General features: G+C 34.1%; 1 pseudogene; it reads left to right on the forward strand.

Annotated features, from left to right (window-relative positions):
• The first annotated feature begins 10,476 nt into the window (after window positions 1-10,476).
• Window positions 10,477-11,411, forward strand: LOC131415976 (olfactory receptor 6C2-like; annotated as a pseudogene).
• Window positions 11,412-19,394: the final 7,983 nt, after the last annotated feature.

Below are 19,394 nucleotides of genomic sequence, written 5' to 3' on the forward strand. Positions count from 1 at the left end.
GTATCCAAAAATATAAAAGAGAGGACACTTTTAGTGGCATAAGAAATTAAGGAATGATGACAGTCAGACATTAGTAACTTTAAGGTATGTCTCTCAAATAATTTAAAAAGTAAAAATATTAACAGAAAGGATGTCCTAACCCTTGACTTACCACATATGAAAGAAATAGAAAACCTGCGAAGTGGAAAAAAAATGAAGCATAATCCTAGTAACATACCTTAACACAGCATGCCAAAGGCTGGATATTTACATGGACAGTGAGGCCATCAGGAGACAGAAATGAGAAGGAGGCCCATGGTGCTACTGACTCCTGGTTGGAAACTTCTGCCAGGAAAATAGCAGAGCTCTTTTTCATATTGATGACATTCTTCCAGACATGGTTTCTGATAATTCCTCGTATGACCCACTATGAAATAAAACTCCATTACATGATTACCTGTAGCTCTGAATTATTCCTGACTGTAAGCTTCTTGTCATGATAAAGAAAAGATTTGCTAGGGGCCAGCCGGGTGGCTTAGCAGTTAAGTGCGCACGCTGTGCTAACAGCGGCTCAGGTTCCAATCTGGGCGCGCACTGACGCACCGCTTCTCTGGCCATGCTGAGGCCACGTCCCACATACAGCAACTAGAAGGATGTGCAACTATGACATACAACTGTCTACTGGGGCTTTGGGGGAAAAAAAAGAGGAGGATTGGCAATAGATGTTAGCTCAGAGCCGGTCTTCCTCAGCAAAAAGAGGAGGATTAGCACGGATGTTAGCTCAAGGCTGATCTTCCTCACAAAAATAAAAAAGAAAAGATTTGCTAAATCCAAACTTCAGATTCTCCCATTAACTGAGCCAGGGAGATTTGAACTTTAGTTAGAACTATAACAATTCTAAAAAAAGACATCTTAATCCTCAATAATGAATAACCCAGCCATTCTTTGGAAAACGTGAGAAAAAAATGAAATCTTCATTATGTTATAGTGAAAAGTAAGGAAACATCTGAGAAGTAAGAGCAAATATTCTTTTATGAAATTGAAGTCTTATAAAGAATAATAAAAACATTAGGAAATGAACAATTTGTGTTCAAAAGTTACAAGAGGGCATTTCAGCTGTGAATTAAAAGCAGAATTGCTTTGTACTTTGTTCAGTTTTATTTTTTTCCAGACTTATTCAGATACATATAATTTACATATAAAATTGTGCAAATTTTAGGTGTACAAGGCAGATTTGATACACATTTATTGTAAAATACCACCTTAGTGTTAGCTAACACCTCCATCATGTCACGTAATTAGTTTCTTTTTTTAATGTGAGATCATTTAAGATCTACTCTCTTAGCAACTTTCTAGAATATAATACAGTACTATTAACTATAACCACCACGTTGTGCATTATATTCACATAAATTATTTGTCTTATAACTGGAAGTTTGGACCCTTTGACCAACATGTCTTTATTTCTCCCAACTCACAGTCCCTGCTACCCACCAGTCTACTCTATCTCTATGAGATTGACTTTCTTAGATTCCACATATAAGAGATACCACAAAGTATTTGTCATTCTCCATCTCTCTTATCTCACTTAGCATAATGCCCTCAAGGTCCATCCATGTCGTTTCAAGTGGCAGGATTTCCTTCTTTCTCATGGCTGAGTAATATTCCATTATGTATGTAAGTGTATACATATATATCTTCTCCTTTATCTACTCATCTATAGGTGGACACTTAGGTTGTTTCCATATCTTGGCTATTGTGGATAATAGCCACAATGCAATGCAATGAACATGAGGATGCAGATATTTCTTCAAGATCCTGATTTCATTTCCTTTAGATACATACCCGGAAGTGGGATTGACGAATCATATAGTAGTTCTCTTTTTAATTTTTTGAGGAAACTCCATACTATTTTCCCTAGTGGCTGCACCAATTTATATCCCTACCAAAACTACACAAGAGTTCCCTTTCTTCATAATCTCACCAACACTTATCTCTTGTCTTTTTGATAATAGCCCTTGTAATAGGTGTGAAGTGATATCTCACTGTGGTTTTGATTTGCGTTTCCCTGATAGTGATGTTGAGCAGCTTTTCATGTACCTGTTGGCATTTGTATGTCTTCTTTGGCAAACTGTCTGTTCAGGTCCTCTGCCCATTTTTTAATCAGGTTGTTTGTTTTCTGCTATTGAGTTGTGTGAGTTCTTTACATATTTTTGATTTTAATCTCTCATCACCTAACATCTCAAAGATTTGCAAATATTTTCTCCCATTCTGTACGCTGCCTTTTCATTTTGTGGATTGTTTCTTTTGCTGTGCACAGGATTTTAGTTTGATGTAGTCTCACTTGTTTATTTTTGCTTTTGTTACCTGTGCTTTTGGTGTGATATCCAGGAAATTGCTGCCAAGTCTAATGTCAAGGAGCTTTTTCCCTATGTGTTTTCTAGGAGTTTTACATTTCAAGTCTTAAGTGTAAGTCTTAAATTCATTTCAAGTTAATTCCTGTGAGAGGTATGAGTTAAAGGTCCAATTTCTTTCTTCTGCAAGTGGTTATTCAGTTTTCCCAGCACCATTTATTGAAGAGACCATCATTTCCCACTGAGCATTTTTTGCTCCCTTGCCAAATATTAGTTGAGCGTATATGCAAGTATTTATTTCTGGGCTTTTGATTCTATTCCATTGGTGTATGGTCAATTTTTATGGCAGTACCATACTCTTTTGATTACTATAACTTTGTAGTAGAATTCAAAATCAGGAAGTGTGATACTTCAAGCTTTGTTCTTCTTTCTGCGAATTGCTTTGGCTATTTGGAGTCTTTTTTGGCTGTATTCAAATTTTAGGATTGTTTTTTCTATTTCTGTGAAAAATGCCATTCAATTTTTTATTGGGACTGAATTGAATGTATGAATGGCTTTGGGCAGTATGGACATCCAACAATGCTAATTATTCCAGTCCATGAATGCAGGATATCTTGCCACTTGTTTGAGTCTTAAATTTTTTTCATCAAAGTCTTGTAGTGTTCAGTGTATTGATCTTTTTCCTCTTTGGGTAAATTTATCCCTAAGTATTTTATTTTTTTGAGCTATCGTAATTTTTTTAAATTTCCTTTTCAGATAATTTATTTTTAGTGCATAAAAACACAACGGATTTTTTATCCTGCAACTTTATTGAATTTTTAATTAGTTCTAATATTTTTTGGTGAAGTCTTTAGGATTTTCTGTATATAAGATCATGTCATCTGAATCAAAGACAATTTTACTTCTTCCTTTCTGGTTGGATTCCTTTTGCTTCTTTTTCTTACCTGATTCCTCTAGATAGGACTTTAAGTACTATTTTCAACAGGAGTGATGAGATTGGGCACCCTTGTCTTGTCTCTGCTCTTAGAGGAAAAGCCTTAAATCTTTCACCATTTAATATGATGTTAGCTGTGTTTTTGTCATATATGGCCTTTATGATGTTGAGGTATGTTCCATCTACCCAGTATGTTGACTGACTTGTCATGAAAGGATGTTGTATGTTATCATTTTCTTTTTCTGCATATATTGAGATGATGGCATGATTTTTGTCTTTCATTCTTTTAAAGTGGTATGGCATATTTATTGACTTGTGTATTTTGAATCACTCTTACAATCTAGGGACGCAAAACTCTCTGTCTTGGATATTTGACAATTTAATTATAATGTGTCTTTGTGTAGCACTTTCAGGGTCAACCTATTGTCATCTTTTCAGTATCATGAATCTGGACGTCAATTTCTCATCCAGTATTTGGAAGGTTTTCAACCATTATTGCTTTAAATAGACTTTCTGTCCCTTTTTCTAGTCTCCTTCTGTGAGACTAGAAATTTTTATAGTATACATTATAAAATAACACATATTTTACTTTTATGGTGTTCCTTAAGTCCCATAGTCTTTCTTCAATCCTTTTCATTTTTTTTCTTTTTGTTCCTCTGCTTGGATTATTTCAAATGATCTGTCTTGGAGTTCACTAATTTTTCTTCTGCTTGGTTTAGATTGCTGTTGAAACTTTTTATTGAATACAATTTATATCAAAATCTCAGCAAGATCTTTTTACATATATGGACAAAATTATTCTAAAATTTGTATCGAGAAGTAAAATAATGTAATAATAATATGAAATGCCTCTCTAATTTATTGATCAATAATAATTAATTAATATAAAAATTAAGTAATAGTATTAATAAAAGAAATAATTCCACAGGCAGACATATATGCAATGAATTATCAGGGAAGGTAAATGCCAAATTATTATTTAATTATCCACTCAGAAATGAGGTTCACATTTGGGCATTGGTCATAAGCGGAAAACTTATTCTATGTGGTAATTGACTTTTACAAAAAATAATTTTTATTCGTTTTAATAAATTTTAAAATTTAAATCTTATAAGGATTGAGAATATTAAAAATAATTGGAATTTAAAGCACTAAATATAGTGATTGAATAATATAGTCAAATATAATCAAGTAAAAAAGATCAAAGATCAAAATTTGGAACAAGTAACTTTTCTGAACGCAAAGAAAGAGAGAGTAGAGAAATGAGAAGTAAAATTTGAGCCATTAAAAATGGATCCGTTAGGGGCTAGCCTGGTGGCACAGTGGTTAAGTGCATGCACTCTGCTTCTGCAGCCCGGGATTTGCAGGTTCAGATCCTGGGAAGGCACTGAGGCACCGCTTGTCAAGCCATGCCATGGCGGCATCTCATAAAAAGTAGAGGAAGATGGGCATGGATGTTAGCCCAGGGCCAATCTTCCTCAGCAAAAAAAGAGGAAGATTGGTGTCGGATGTTAGCTCAAGGCTGATCTTCCTCACCAAAAAAAAAAAAAAAAAATAGATCCATTAATTCTAATATCCTAATAGTGTGCTATACAGAGAAACAAGAATAGTTGGAAAGAGTAATTTCATGAAATTATAAAACAAAGTTTTGCTGGTGATCAATAAGGTTTTAATCACTGAATAAGAATCAGGATAAAAAATAGAAATGATTAAACACAGTATACTAATTTTAAGAATAGCATAAATAAATAGAAAAATCCTAAACTGTTCCCAGGAATGATAATCTATCAGTGTACAAAAATATAAAAACAGGCACCTCTTTGGAAGTCCTAGATAAAAGAGGATGAAATTATTCCAGCAAAATCATTTCTATTAGAAAATTATCCACCTGTGTAAGAATCGCTCAAGTGTGAGAGCAAAACCAATACAATTTAAGAAATGAAAACACTCAGAAAGTTTAACTTTTATGATAACTGAAAAATTACTACATGGTATACTCCAGCAATAAAGGAAAATGCATTAATCCAAGGTAGGGAAATATCTATAGGGTAGCAGCAGTAGGGTAGTTGCAAAGATGAATAACACTTATTCTTAGATCTGAAATGATATTGACAATAAAAAGAAAAGCAATTACCATCTCAAAATAAAACACTAGACTAGACATTAGTACAGTGTACAATGGTCCAAAACAAAATGAATAGGGAAAATATCAGGCTGAGAGACTTGTCCTATAGGGAATAAGGGTCTAGATATCAACTATTCCTAGATATTACAAGAAAAAACAGAATTAAATATGTGTGCTAAGTATTAAGGGTAATATACAACAATATAAATGTACTTAACATTACTGAACAATACCCTTAAAATAGTTGAGATGGTAAATTTTATGTTATATGTATTTTATTAGAATTATAAAAATTAAAATAAGAAAGTATAAACAAAACCAAAAACAGATTAAGGTAACCACAAATGATACAAAGACATAGACAAATCTCCTTGGAAAAAAGTCAAAGAGAATGAGAAATTTTGAAAAACAACTATTATAGTCAATATTGAAATATTTAACTTAGTTATTAAATAAAATATTTTTAAAGTAAAACAGAATAACACATTTTAAAAGTATAAAATATGGAGAATAATTATGAAAATTATACGACACCTATTCAAAAGAATATAACCTTTTTTCTGGAATGTAACATGCGATTCTACGTCAGTATAATAGCATAAAAACGATTAAAGACCAACAAAAAAGTGGGAAAAATATTTGCAACACACATAAAAATCAAGTTGTTAATATACATAGAAGTAACAGCAATAATGCCCACTTCTAGGAAATACTGTAAGTAGACAAAGATATTTGTACAAAAATGCATTTTGCATCACAGCTGATAGTTGGTTTAAAAAGAAACAAGGTAAATTTATAATAAAAGTTGTAGAATCATATAGTTACTTTGCAGTAGTCGTTTTCTTATAATAGTGAAATATTTTTTAGAAATCACAAACAAGTTTTCAACTGTTAGGATTGATTTCAAATTATGATGGAATGATTCAAAAATAAATATTACATATTTCTCCAAATGATGATGCACATTTGTAATTATTAAGGCAAAAAGAAGTTTGAGTTTTGAATCATCAGGGTAATTTAAAAAACAACATGAAGCAATGTCTTCATATTCGTGAGTATATTAATCAATATGAATATACTTACATAAAATGTTATGGAAGGTATATGTGAAATATTAAGGGTGGTTAATACAATAAAGTTTATCTTTTCTATTTTCATTGTCTTAATTTCAGTTTTGTTTAAAATAAATAGCAGTTACTAAAGATAAAAATATGTCACAGGAGGAGAAAATAGGTAATTTGTATTCTGTTAGCTATTAGTAGCTATAGATATTGTTAAAGAAAAGGAAGAAAAAGTAGGCTTAATTGTTATCATTTGGCTTTTTTTTGTTTGTAAAAGTCCTGTTGAATGTCAGTGTGTAATCTTCAGTTCTCTGAGGACATTGTCCCCACTGCTGTATGTTTCAGTATCTTTGCCAAAATATTACACAAACTATTAATTAGTAACTTTGGAACCTAATTCCCCTAGGACTTGTGTTTATTCACTTGGTTTCATGTTTGACACATAAAACAAACATCAATCCTATTATTGTCAGAAACTCTCATTTTGTCTAGGAAGGTCCAAATATCATGTCTATCCAAATTAGAGAGAGCTCCTGATATTCCTTCAGACCTTGGAGTAGCAATTATCTTTCAAAATCACACAAATACTTTGGTAGGAAAGTCTTGACCACATGTTAGAAATGAAATGATCAGATAGATCAATGCCATCCCAGAGCTGCCTGTGAGGTGAGTATGGGTCCATGGGTAAGAATGACTTGAAGTCTACGTTCAAGCCTATGCAAACATAGTCTTCTTCGTCCTTCTATCCCACAGGATGCTCAGGGGTAAATAATCAACTGAAACCACCATGTCTGTGGTCTTTGAGAAACTTACAACATTATTTTCTCTTAGAAACGGTTGGATATGTTTTACCAAAATTAGAGAGATGTGAATAATTCATCGAATTCTGGTAAAAAGAAACAAGAGTTCATAATTTTCAATTGATTGAAGGCTTTGATAAGGCTAGGTTTGTGCATCAATAAATAGCATATCACTTAAAAATAGGTGAAATGAATGACTTCTAAATGCAGACCTTAATGGGAAATTATCTGCTGATAATAATTAAGATCCTTGCACTCTTTAAAGTGTTCAGTTCTCTAAAAGACAAAGAAGTAACCAGAAATCAGTCAAACAATTGTGTCAATTTATTTTTCAATATATTTAGGAGCAAGGAGGTGTCCTAAAGTTTCCAAAGTTGTGTAAAGGCACCAACTAGATGTCTCAAAATTGAAGAAAAAAGAGGTAGGTGGGCTGTATATGTAATTTTTTTTGTATATCTTCAGTCTATTATTCTGTTTAATTATTTTAGTTACTTAATCTATTGTTAATATTCCTTTGATTTATTGTTACTTGTGTGATGCTCATGTTCTTGAGCGTGCCCTCAGCTCATCCTAAAACATTAAACCAGGGTCAGTCCTCCAACTCTCTAATGGAGCCTGTAAACTCTGGGAGATTCACTATGGGAAATGGGCACATGGTATGTACAGAGTATCTCCCACTTCTGCAGGAAAAGAATAGTTTAAAGCAATCAAGAGAAACCTTTGCATAGTAATTTAATTGGAATTTTTAAAGGAAATTATATGTTTTTTTTTTCTTCAATTTATTGATGGCCTTGAACAAGCAGTGGAGAATGAAACCATTTCAGCAGATGTTAGTGTAGTTAGTTGGTGTTGGCTGAGGAACAACCACAGAGTAGCTGTTGGTCCAAATCCAGAATGTAAGAGTCCTGAATCTCCGGTGTTCACATGTCTCTGGCAGGTGTACTGAGGGAGCATGAGTAGAAACTATGAAGGGGAAGCTACTTCTCTGCCAAGCACAGTGAGAAGCCAGGTCACACTTTTTGCCTTCATGCACGTATTTCATGTGCTGAGTAGGTGGTCAGGTTATGGTGTGATTTCAGAGCCACTCAGAACATTTCCTCCCCCAAATGTAAAAGCCAAAAAGAATCCCCTCAATTAGAGTCAGGGATATGGCAAAAGGAAGAGGTGTCAGAGTAGTTTGAAATTGAGTCCACATGATAAACGATATAACTTGATCTAGGTCTGTGGGTAAATATTATCTTGAATTAACTCTATGTCTCAGGATCCTTCAGCTCTGTGGATATTACATTAAACAAGATTAAAATCCTAGTTCCAACAAAATTTTTACAACCTTTTGTTAAACATAGAGTGTGCCAAAACGCATGGAAATGTCTTGGTGTGGTTGTGGAGATTCAGAAAGGCTCCTCTGAAGAGTCTAAAGACTGCACAGAGGAAGGAATCAGTAAGAGGCAGGTATAGGTCAGAATCAGCAAATTGATAGAGTTAGGAGGAGGGCAAAACAGAAATAATTACATGAAAACACTTTCCAGACAGGTAGTCAGGTAACATGACCACCACAATACCTGTCACTCACTAAGGTGTGTTTTTAGAGCCACTGTCCACAACTCCACCACCAGCAAACAAACTAAGAAAACTCCCTGATGTTGGAGTCAGGGAAACAGCAAAATTAAGTGAAAGTACCTGCAATTTCAAAGAGTTTCAAGATGGGACTAAACCATAAACAATGTAGCTTAATCTCAATTGTTTATGATATAGTTTCTGAACACATCACTCCACTGAACTGGTCTTAATAAGTTTACCTTTGATTTCTTTAAGTTTAATTGAGGTATACCCACTTTATTGACCTTGCTGTAGCATTTGGGACTGTCAATCATTCATTTCTTCTTACACTGTTCTAGACATATTTGAATGCTATCTACCCTCCTGGTTTTGTTTTGCCCCTCTGATTTCTCTTTATAACCATCTCTTTCCCTACTCATCTTTATAACATTGATATTTCTGACTTCATCCCTAACTCCTCTTCTCCGCTTCTCTTTGTTTTGGCTGAGTGTTGCATTAAATCTCAAGACTTCAATTTATCATTTTAAATTCGATAATTTCAAAATGTTCAAAGTACTTCTAAACATGATCTCTGTGAATTTCACAAAGTCATAGAAAATACTTAGGGGATGATTTTTTGTAGGGAAAATTGTCCCTTGTGGATTAATTACAGGTTTAGTTATAGGAATGGAACAGTGTCCTAACTGCTTTGACAGATAGATATAGAGATATCTTGTTGTGTCTTAACCACCTCCGTGTGTACTCAAATTATCCAGGAAAAAAAGCTTCAAGCCAATAATGACTGAGTATAAGTTCAGTTAGTGAAAGGGGGAAAAATTCTTGGAAAATAAAGGATGCCCTCAAGTTTATGATCACGTTGCTCTCAGGAGTAATTACAATGCTATGAGCAAATTTATTACAACGTGTAATTTTTTTAAATGTCACAAAGAAATTCTATCATATTTGGCCTATATTATTGAAACAATTCTTTAAAAACCAAATTTTTGATCAAACCATAGGTCATGATCATTTAACCAGTTTGATGATATTTACACTTATTTATTTATTATTTTCTTTTAACATAGTTTTTTTTCCTGCTAAGGAAGATTCACCTGAGCTAACATCTGCTACCAATCTTTCTCTTTTTGTATGTGATCTGCCGCCACAGCATGGCCACTGACAGATGAGTGGTGTAGTTCCACACCCGGGAACAGAACCTGAGCTGCCAAAGCGAAGCGTGCCAAACTTAACCACTAGGCCACTGGGGTTGGCCCTGCATTTATTTTTAATGAGATAAATTAGAGTAGAAACCATCAGGGAGTAGGGTATACAAATATTTTTTTTAAATTTTTGCTTCAGATATATGAAAATGTGTATTTGTATGTGTATGTGTATTTGTGTGTGTGCATGTACACTGGACTAAAACATAAAATATCTCTTACCACACATTGGGTCAAAATGTTTGAAGGTTAAGCTTTAGACCCTATTAAATGACATGTCAGCAGAGCTAAGAGCATAAATTATTTTAAAATATTCATTATCAATTAAAACAAGTATAAACATGTAAAATACATTACTTGCATTTTTTTTAAAAAATCCATTGTAACACATTTTTCCCACTCTTTTCTCAGATCTTACCTCTCTTAGTTTTGCATTCAGATGAGGCAGAAGTCAGGACCCAAGAATGAGAAACCATACATCACTAACCAGATTCATCCTCCTGGGATTGACAGATAACCCTCAACTGCAGATTCTGATTTTTGTATTTCTACTTATCACCTACATGTTGAGTGTAATTGGAAACCTGACCATAATCTTCCTCATTTTAGTAGATTCACATCTTAAAACTGCCATGTACTATTTTCTCCAAAATTTTTCCTTCTTAGAAATCTCATTCACTTCTGCCTGCATTCCTAGATACTTGTACAGCATATCAACGGGTGACAGGACTATTACCTATAATGCTTGTGCATGCCAGCTGTTTTTTGCATACATGTTTGGAATGACAGAATTTTTTCTCCTGGCCGCCATGTCCTTTGATCGATATGTAGCCATCTGCAAACCCCTGCCTTACATGACCATCATGAACCACAGGGTCTGCCAACGGCTTCTCTTCTGCTGTTGGATGACCACTTTGTTGATCTTATTCCTCTTACTTTGGGACTAGACCTGGAATTCTGTGACTCTAACGCCATTGACCACTTTGGCTGTGATGCTAATCCTATCCTGAAGATTTCATGCTCAGATACATGGTTCATTGAGCAGACGGTTATTGTTGGCTCTGTGTTGGTCTTTGTCATGACTCTCCTGTGTGTGGTTTTCTCCTACACGTATATCATCAGAACAATTCTAAGATTCCCCTCTGCTCAGCAAAGGACAAAAGCCTTTTCCACCTGTTCTTCCCACATGATTGTGGTTTCTATCACCTATGCCAGCTGCATCTTTGTCTATATCAAACGTTCAGCAAAAGATGAAGTAGCCATTAATAAGGGAGTATCAATACTCACTACTTCCATCTCCCCCATGTTAAACCCATTCATTTATACTCTGAGGAACAAACAAGTGAAACAAGCCTTTAATGGTTTAGTCAAAAGATTTATACTGCTCTCAAAGAGCTAGGAGAATTTTGAAGTCGGGATCCCTAAGCATATTTTCTTGAGTTTCTGTCACATTTTGTTTCTTCCTGATCTAGATTTGGCCTTCCATTCAGTACTGATCCTGATCAAGTCATCTCTTGCATCTCCTCATGAGGACCAACGTCTTTGAGAATGATAGCCTTTATGAAGACAAATGAGAATAATTGTTTCGGGAAATCTAACTGAGACCTCACTCAATCTTTCCTTACTAATGCTGAAAGGATTTAGAGATTTATCATAAAATGTTGGTGCAATAGTGTACATCACTTTTTCAAACCAAACTACCCAAATGAGGAGAGAAATAATATTCTTAAAAAATCAATACTTTTTCTGAGTGTAACAAGGAAAAAATTTTCAAAATCCCAAAATATATTTTAAAATAAGGAATAAGTATGAATACTTAGGATTTCAAAAAAGCATTTATTCATGAAAAAACTGTAAATCACGAGATTCATATATTTTATCACTGGATGGAATCCAATATAAAGGTTATTTAAAAATTGCTAAAAGGGATATGAATTAAGGTGAAATGAAGAGAGAAAAACAATGGCAATTCCTATTAAAGAATTAAAATCCTCATTGAAATTATATAAAACAGAATTGATGATGATCTACCAATTGAAATATTAAATTCTGAATGTAGAGAATTTAAACTAAGCAAAGAGATAGCTGCAAGTCCAAGGAGACTAATAGGGTGTGAAGAGTGATAAATAAATAACCAGCAAGCCAACTATACAGGAGATGGAGAAAAGAGAAACAGAGTGTAATATGGATACTAATATCAATGAAACGATTTGCTTTTTTAAAATGAAAAATTTAGTCATTTTGACAGTCTAAAATATACAATCAGTGATATCCCTCAAAGAAAGAGCTGCATTTAATTACCTATTAAATTCTTCACCAACTTCCACTTCTATGATCAACATCCTAAAATTTCCCTTGACCCTTCTTTTTTTCAGGCCACTGCTCACATCATGCTCCATGTAGGCAGAAATTACTCCCTCATTTCAACTACTCAATCCTCAACATCCTCTAGTTTAAATGACATTCCCACAAGGAATCTTTTGCTGACCTCATCTTACTCCACCACCAACAGGACCTCCCAGTCTGGGTCAGTCCTCCTCATCCACACTGTGTCATCACTTACCTGCTGATCCCATTACTCTTACCTGCTGCAATTTCCTATTCACTCATCCTTATTCTACTCTAGATGGTGGATGCCTTGGGGAATGTCTGTCATGTATGTCAAATTCTTGAATACTTTATGCCTGGCACATAGATTAGTATTAGTTACATATAGATAATCTTCCAACATGGTGATTTGATACTTAGGACAATGCAAAATGAGAATATTTATGTGAAGATAAAAAATGCAAAAGTAACATTTGACAGTAATCTATCAACAAAAGATAAAAGAAAGGCATGGCTAATAGTACCCCTCCCATCAACATATTTATGCTTAAATTTCTGAGTGAAATAGAATGAAAGCCAAAACTTATTGAAAATGTATGGTACTGATAAACTTGATAATAAATCCTACAAGTTATATTTATAGTCATAATTTACCTTTGGAGAAATGGAAGTTTAGCAAAATGAACTATTATTATCAAGTGGTAGAACTAGGATTCAAAATGAGTATATTGAATTTGAAAGGATATGTATATTTAATTATATGTAACTATTTCTCCAGAGGCATCAAGATGATTTCAAGGAACATCCCAAAAAATACCTACCAGTACTAAATTCAAGCAAGATTTTTTATCATAAACAATGTACAAAGAAAAAAGTAAAATTTTATGCACTTACACACATTTACATTAATACAATGTTGATAAAAATATCAATTATTATTATTGTGTAATATACTATAAAAAACCATAAGATTAATTTTTTTAAATCAGATTACCAGTATATAGTTTTAAAGAACAAGTAGAAATCCAAAAAGAAATAGCAGCAAGAGAAGAGTATATAATTAAAAAAAGACTGTATAATCTGAGATCTTAAGCCTCATTGAGAAAAGCCCGGCTCCAAGTGTTGTTTTGGTGTCACTCTTCTGTTCTCCTATGCCAGAGCCTCCTGAGGTGAGTCCATTAAGACACTAGAGATTCAATCATGGTGTTGCAAGCAGCCAGATTTCTTTCTTTTTTATGGTTGAATAATAATCCATTGTGTGTGTGTGTGTGTGTGTGTGTGTGTGTGTGTGTATGTATATACACATTTTCTTTATCCATTCGTCCATCAATGGACACTTAGGTTGTTTCCATATCTTAGCTATTGTAAATAATGCTGAAATGAACATGGGAGTGCATTTATCTTTTTGAGTTAATGTTTTTATTTTCTTTGGATATATACCCAGAAGTGGGATTGCGGCTTCATATGGTAGTTTTCTTTTTAATTTTTTGAGGAATTGCCATAGTTTTCCATAGTGATGGTAACAATTTACATTCCCACTAATAGGATACAAGAGTTTTGTTCTCTCCACATCCTTGCCAGCACTTGCTATCTCTCATCATTTTGATAATAGCCATTCTAATAAGTGTGAGAAGATATCACATTGTGGCTTTGATTTGCATTTTCCTGATGATTAGTGACATTGAGCACCTTTTTTTGTATCTACTGGCTGTTTGAATACGTGTGTGTGTGTGTGTATGTGTGTGTGTATATATACTTATGCTTCATCTAACAACAGCAGAATACACATTATTCTCGAGCACACATGGAATATTCACCAAGATAGACCACATTCTGGGCCACAAAATACATACTAACAAATTTAAAAGAATAGAAATCATACAATGTCTGCTCTCAGATCACAATGGAATTAAACTGGAAATCAGTAACAGAAAGATAACGGGAAAATTTAAAATCTCAAAATCTCAGACAACACATGGGTCAAAAAAGAAATTCAAGAGAAATTTTAAAATATTATGAACGAAATGAAAATAAAAGTACAATTTATCACAATTTGTGTGGTACAGCAAAAGCAGTGCTTAGAGGGAAATTTATATCATTGAATGCATATATTACAAAAGAAGAAAGATCCAAAATCAATATCTAAGTTTCCACCGTAGGAATAATACAAAAATAAGAGCAAATTGAATCCAAAGTAAGCAGAAGAAAAGAAATAATAAGAATTAGAGGGGAAAAATCAATGAAATTGAGAACAGGAAATCAGTAGAGAAAATTAATGAAAGCAAAAGCTGGTTCTTTGAAAAAAATCAATAAAATCGATTAGTCTCTATCAGGCTAACTGAAAAAAAAAAGAGAGACACAAATTACTAATATCAGAAATGAAAGAGGGGACATCACTACAGATCCCATGGAAATTAAAAAGCATAATAAAGGAATACCATGAACGACTCGATGTCCACAAATTTAATAACATAGAGTCAAAGGACCAATTCCTTGAAAAACACAATCAGACAAAACTCACATAAGAAACAACAGATGATCTGAATAGGCCTATACCTTTAAGGAGGTTGAATCAATAATTAATAACCTTCCAAAACTGAAAGAACTATGCCAAGATAGATTCACTGGTGAATTAAACTAAATATTTAAGGAAGAAATTTTACATATTCTCTACAATCTCTTTCACAGGATACAAGCAGAATTAATACTTCCTAAGTCATTCTATGAGGACAGTATTACCCTAATACCAACACCAGACAAACATATTATAAGAAAAGCAAACTATAGACCAATATCTCTCATGAACATAGATCCAAAAATCCTCAAAAAAATATTATCAAATCAAATCTAATTCAGAAATGTATAAACAGAATTATACACCACAACCAAGTAGCATTTATCCCAGGTATGCAAGACTGGTTCACCATTCAAAAAAATCAATTGTGGCCAGCCCAGTGGCATAGTGGTTAAGTGTGCACTCTCCTCTTTGGCGGCCCAGGGTTCGCAGGTTTGGATCCTGGGTGTGCACTGATGCACTCCTTGTCAAGCCATGTTGTGGCTTCCTCTATAAAGTAGAGGAAGATGGGCACGGATGTTAGCCCAGGGCCAATCTTTCTCAGGAAAAAGAGGAGGATTGGCATCAGATGTTAGCTCAGGGCTAATCATCCTCAAAAAAAAGAAAAAAAATCAATTAATGTAATCTATCACATCAACAGACTAAAAAAGAAAAAACACATGATTATATCAATAAATGCATAAAAAGCATTTGACAAAATCCTTCACTCATTCATGATAAAAACCCTCAGTAAACTAGGAATAGAGGGGAACATTTTCAACTGGATAACGACTATCTACAAAAAACCTACAGCTAATGTTATACTTAATAGTAAGCAACTCAAATCTTTTCCACTAAAAAAGGTACAAGGTACAAAGTAAGGATGTCCCCTTTCATCATTCCTTTTACTGTTTTTTTTTTGCTCAGGAAGATTAGCCCTAAGCTACCATCTGTGCCCATCTTCCTCCATTTTGTATGTGGGATGCCACCACAGCATGGCTTGATGGGTGCTGCCTAGGTCTGCACCCAGGATCTGGAACCTGCGAACCACAGGCTGCAAAGGGCAGCATGCAAATTTCACCACTATGCCACCACTGGGCCGGCCTCTCATCATTCCTTTCTACGTTGTACTTGAAGTCCTTGCTGATGCAATAAGGCAAGAAAAGGAAATAAAAGGTATACAGATTGGGAAAGTAGAGTTAGAACTGTCTTTGTTCACAGATAACATGATCATCTATGTAGAAAATACTAAGGAAACGATATAAAAAAAAAGTCTGGTGCTAATACAGGATTATAGCAAGTTTGTAGGATACAAGGTTAATACACAAAAGTCAATTCCTTTTCTATACACCAGCGATAAACAAGGGAATTTGAAACTAAAAACACAATATCATTTACATTAGCATCCCCAAAAGTGAAATACTTAGGTATAAATCTAACATAATCTATATAAGACCTATATGAGGAAAATTAAAAACTCTGATGAACGAAATCAAAGAACTAAATAAATGGAGAGATATTCCATGTTCAAGGATAACAAGACTCAATTGTCAACATGTAGGTCTTCCCAACTTGATCTATAGATGTATTCCCAATCAAAATTATGGATATTGACACACTGATTCTAAAGCTTACATGGAAAGTCAAAAGACCCAGAATCATCAACAGAATATTAAAGAAGAAGAACAAAGTTGAAGGACTGATGCTACCCAACTTCATGACTTACTATAAAGCTGCAGCAATGGACACAGTGTGGTATTCATGAAAGAAGAGACACTGGAACAGAATAGAAAGCCCAGAAATAAACTCCCATAAATATAGTCAGCTGATCTTTGACGAAGGACCAAAAACAATACAATGGAGCAAATATAGTCTTTTAAACAAATTGACTTTCATGTGCAAAAAAAGAATCTAGACACAGACCTTACACCCTTCACAAAAATTAACTCAAAAGAGATCATAGACTTAAATGTAAAAGGCAAAACTGTAAAACTCCAAGAAGATAACATAGAAGAAACCCTAGATGACCTTGGGTATGGCTATGCCTTTCTAGATACAACACTAAAGGCACAATACATGGAAGAAATAATTCATAAGCTGGAATTCATTGAAATTAATTTTTTTTCTTTGCAAAGGACATTTTCAAGAGAATTAGAAGACAATTCGCATAAAATATTTGCTAAAGATGTCAATAAAGGACTGTTATCCAAAATATACAAAGAATTCTTAAAACTCAAACTAAAAAAACCTGATTAAAAAATAAGTCAAAGGTCTTAACAGACGTCTCACCAAGGAAGATATATAGATGGCAAATAAGCATATGAAAAGATGTTTTATGTCATATGTCATGAAGGAAATGCAAATTTAAACAACAATGAGATACCACTACACATTAGAATGGCCAAAATCCAAAACACTGAGAACAACAAATGCTGGTGAGGATATAGAGCAACAGGAACTCTCATACATTGTTTTGGGAATACAACATGGCACAGCAACTTTGGAAGACAGTTTAGCAGCTTCTTACGAAATTAAACACACTCTTACAATATAATCCAGCAACTGCACTCCTTGGTATTTACCCAAAGGAGCTGAAAACATGTTCACACAAAAACCTGCATACAGATGTTTATAGTGGCATTGTTCATAATTGTGAAAATTTGAACACAACCAAGATGCCCTTCAGTAGGTGAATGGATAACTAAACTGTGGCACATCAAGACAATGAAATATTATTCAGTGCTAAAAAGAGAATACACAAATTACAACTATATGCCACAACATGGATGAATCTCACAAATACAATGTTGAATAAAAGAAGATAAACACTGTCTGATTCAATTTATATAATGAATTTATATTATCCATTTATAAAATGAATTATGTTGTTGAAAACCATTTAAAGCAGGTTAACACAACCATTAAAGTTAGGATTATTGTCACCATTTGACAAGTATTCCTGGGTATTAATGGGGATCCTGTGGTGACATTCTGTCTCTTGATCTGGTTTTAGTTACATGGATGTGCTTGCTGTATAAAAATTTATTAAGCTGTACATTTAGGATTATGCATTCTTCATTTAATACGCTATACCTCAAAACAGTTCATTAAAAATGACAGTAATGACCTTTCCTCAACTGAAATTCATTAAGAAGTGTATGTCAACGATTTTATCAAAATTTTAAGGATGGAAAAACAGCAATCTTACATAGATTCTTCTAGATAATAAAAAATAAAATTATTTGTACAATATTCAGCTAATACTATAGAAGCAGCTTAACCTTCATATCAAAACCTATGAAGGATAATACAAGGAAGAAATAGTGTAGGAAAATCTCACACGTGGTCACATATGAGCAGCAGAAGGGAAATTGTTCAAAAAAGGCAGCAGCAATAGCAAAGAAAAAAATTTATTGAAGGTCTCTGAGCAGTAATAAGTCTTAGCAAAACTGGAAACATTTCCAGGGACCAGGTAATTTTATTCCAGTGCTTAAATGAGAAACTCTTAATGTTACCAAAAGTAGTTCATAGTCTACCTGAAAAACATTAAGTGGGAGGGGTAAGAGTGAAAACTCAGACCAGGTTGCACCAGGAGAGCATCAAGTCTAGAGGGATGAGGCTGACTCTGGTCTCATTTTATCAGGAGTGATGAAAATCTAAGCTAGAATTGTCCATTGTCAGACTTGCTTGTGAAAGGGTGTGTGTACGAGTCTGAGCGTGTGTGTGTGTATCTGAGTGTGTGGATATGAGTGGGATGAATGTAGGTGAAATGTGAGAGTGAAGACAGAAATACACACGTACCTCCTCACTAGCTTAATGCTCTTCAAATTGTGCTTTCCTCAAGGGCCTGTCATAAAGAACTGTCAGATTGTCATATGACGTATTTTTCCATCTTCTCTAACTATAAGCAGAGGATGAGTGCAGTCAGTTTTGAAATCTGGATTTCAGGTCATTATAATTGATATATAGAAAGGTAATCAACAAACATTTCTGATATGTGGTTATTCTGAAGGAACATGAAGTTAGAATTTTTCTGCCATAGTCACTTTACCCTTCGTAAGACCAGCCATAAAGGTCAATTGAGGAGAGTGTTACTACTTAAGAGACAAAATATGAAGGGTAGCGGAAAAGATACTTCCACCCCAAAATACCACTAGTGGCAGAAATAACATAGTACTCACATAGGAAATTGTCTTCTAGTGAACGTGGTCTTGTTACCCACCTGCTTTTTAAATCCTTTCTGCCACTTTCAGGATTAGTGGAGGGGGGTGATATTTGTTTGGCAGAGTGACATGCATTCAATCTCTTTTTGAACCTCAACTACCCCTGTCCATGGGCAGCCTCTGTGCTAAATGAAGATTGAATGTGGTTTGTTCCAATCATAACTAAGGTCAAAGTGTCTGAAAAATATGAAAGAATGCACTAAATATGGAGTCAATGAAGGAAAAGAACTGAATCTCAATGATTCTTATAGCTCTCAAAGTGACAATGACAGTATGT

The sequence above is a fragment of the Diceros bicornis genome, chromosome 17 (assembly GCF_020826845.1).
Source record: "Diceros bicornis minor isolate mBicDic1 chromosome 17, mDicBic1.mat.cur, whole genome shotgun sequence".
Lineage (NCBI taxonomy): Eukaryota > Metazoa > Chordata > Mammalia > Perissodactyla > Rhinocerotidae > Diceros > Diceros bicornis.